Consider the following 3000-nt stretch of genomic DNA (forward strand, 5'->3'; position numbering starts at 1 on the left):
CTGATGGAAATGTGACTTTCTTTCAGCTGTTTTGTTGTTTCTGGGACTTTAAAAACAAACAAACAAAAAACACGTTAAGAGTTGATTTACTTCTAAAATGCAGAAATTCTAAAATTCTTTCATTCTAAAATTTACTTCTAAATCAGCAATGCTGGGAAGTGATGTACAGGAAAATGGGAAGCCCCAAAGCCTCCTGGGTTGGGATCTGAGATACATACAGTTAGTGGGCAGCTGAACTGAAAAGCAAATTACCCCTCTGAGAGCATCTCAGAGTGGGAGGTGATGGTCTCCAGCCAGGGCTGTCTTTTGGAGAGTCCTCTCACCCTGCAGGCAGAGAACATCATTGCCTGTTTGTGAGAGGAATGAGAACCTGAAGAACACTTAATTTTATGGGGGTGCTAGAGGTCTCCCTGGGTTTTAATCTGAGTTTCTTAAAAGACAGGCAGAAAAACCATCCATCACTCTTAAGAAAATACTGCTTAAAAGCAAGGAAAGCTTATCAGCCTCAGCAGTGCTTTGAGAGCCTTCCTTGCTGTCTGTGTCAGAGTTCCCTCTGCCAGGCTGCAGCTCTCAGGTTTCTGTGGTTGGGATGACCCCCGAGGTATTAAAAGTCTTTTTTCACAGCCCCATGCTGAAGAAGAAGTTGAGATTCCTCTGTTCTGCTTTTCAAGGTTGTTTATTTTCTCTGATCTATTCCATTCTTTCTCTGACCTGCTGAGATCTGTCCAGCAGGTCAGGTTGAGGCAACACTGACTGCCCTTGGGGTTGTGTTAGCTTTTTATACTAAAAACTATGTGTACTTTATTTACAATGATTTTCCAATAGCTATCACCTATGTTAGACGGTTTGTCTCTACTCTAAATCAATCCAGAAGTGTCACCATTGCAGCAGAAGATGGAGGACAAGAAGGAGAAAGAGGACAGGACACGCCCAGATTCCTCCATCTTGCCTCTTGAACCCCCATTCTAAAAAACCCAAAATTCTACTTTTCCACCCTGTAAATTCGCTATCATTCTACTCAAACTCTTGTGCCTTGTAACTCTTCACACAAGGTTGGTAATTGTTTCCATGGGATAAAATCCAAGGCACAGGTGTTTGTGACTCTGTGCCAAGGTCTCTGAGCCCCCTGCCAGGGTCTGGAGTCCTCCAGGGCAGCCAGAGGAATGTCCTGGGTTCTGACATCTCCCCTCCTGTTTTCACCAAGAACTCCTCCTTTGCAGCCCTGTTCATGCACTGAAAAACTCATGGCAAAAGGAACAGAAGAATTACAAGCCCTACCAAAATGTAAAAAAACTGTTTTCAAAACTTCCTTCCACAATGGTGAAAGGTCAAAGAAATCAAACACACCATTCAACCAAGATCCTGTAACTTCTCCAAGTTTGGCTACACCTTCTTGCAATTGCTTTATGTTTTCATGAATTGACTTTGAATGATCGGACAAGCTCATGCAGCACATTCCCTCAAACTCTTCCCACCCGTGCCCATGTGCCAGCAATAAATAATCAATTGCTGCCCTGTTTTGAAGAGTGGCTCACCTCACACTGTTGATGTCTGTTAACATGTCACTCAGTGCAAGAGAGGTGGCACGAGTGTGCTTGCCCTGCCAACAACTCGTGTGGGCCAAGGCGGCTTCTGATGCTGCCTGAGGTGAGAACATTGCAGCCACAATTCTCTGAGCCTGGCTCCACGTGTGCACACTGTCATCACAAGCTGGATCATATTGTTTGACCAATCTTTTCCCTCTATGCTTCTGCTCTTTTAAAAATGTCAGCAGCAGCCCATGGGTCAGGAGCAGGGGTGCTGAGCCAAGGTTGCCCTGCTCCTCCCCTCCAGCCCTGCCCTGCTGCTCCCTGGGTGCTCCTTGGAGTAACCCCCACGGAGCTGGAAGCAGGGCATGCTCTTGCTGGTCTGCACAGGTGATGTCAGCCATGGGGTGACACATCAGAAAGAGAAACTTTGCAGGTAACGCCTGTAACACCTGCCCAGAACAGGAGCTTTGCTTAGAGCTGACCTGTGTCGTCTGGGACTGCTCTGGTGCTTTGTCTTGGTTTCAAAAGACAGATGTTTGCTAAGGAAGGCAGGAGCCTCCCCTGAAATGGAAAATGTAAACCCTCCCCACCCCTCTGAATTGCTATAAATTTGAAATTAAGGGGTTCTCAGGCAAAAAATATGGGAGCAGGAATAACAGTTCTTTATTGGGGAAGAAAATAAAAATATAAACAATGCAGTACACTAGAACAACACTGACAGAGTCAGAACCCAACCTGGCACCCTGTGGGTCAGGGTGCTGGCAGCAGTCCCATTGGAATTGTGGCTCAGCCCTCCTGCAGTGTCAGGGATGGTTCTGCTGGAGCAGGGATCCTGGAGAAAGGTGCAGTCTCTTCCCCTGAAGATCCAGTGAGAGGCAGCTGTTCCTCTGGGAAATCTATTGGAGAAGCCGTACTGGTGTTCCAGAATCTCCAGATTATATCCAGGTAGGAATGCTTGGCTCCTCCCTCTGGGCTCACATCTCCCAATGGGATGCTGTAGTTCTTATCAGCCATGCAGTGACATTCAATAGCTGTTATCAGCTGTGGAAGAGATAAGGCAAACTGCCCACTGAACAGAAGACAGCTGCCATACCGATGGCAAATAGAATATAATTTGCTTGGCAATCCAGGACAAGCTTCTCCTTCCAGGTTTGTGAGTCTGGAATTCTGCCAGACCACACCAGGGTGTTCAACCTCACTGGGTTTCTTCAAATCTGCTCCGGCTTTGGAGTCCGTTTCTCTAGCAACATGTTTGCTATTTATGTCATTGCCCTATAGTTTGTTATGGAGGCAGATTGCATTTCTTAGCTTCCAGTAAGAAATGACAGTGACTCATTTATTGTTTTATTCTTGCTTTGTTTCAGATGTGTCTCACCAAGGCTCTGAGTAAAGCTTTGTTCTGTTAGGCTTCCTCTCTCTCTGTACTGCTGTACTTTGGTGATTTATGCTCCAATCCAGCGTTGTGTGTTTG

This window comes from Geospiza fortis, unplaced genomic scaffold (assembly GCF_000277835.1).
Source record: "Geospiza fortis unplaced genomic scaffold, GeoFor_1.0 scaffold101, whole genome shotgun sequence".
Classification (NCBI taxonomy): Eukaryota; Metazoa; Chordata; class Aves; order Passeriformes; family Thraupidae; genus Geospiza; species Geospiza fortis.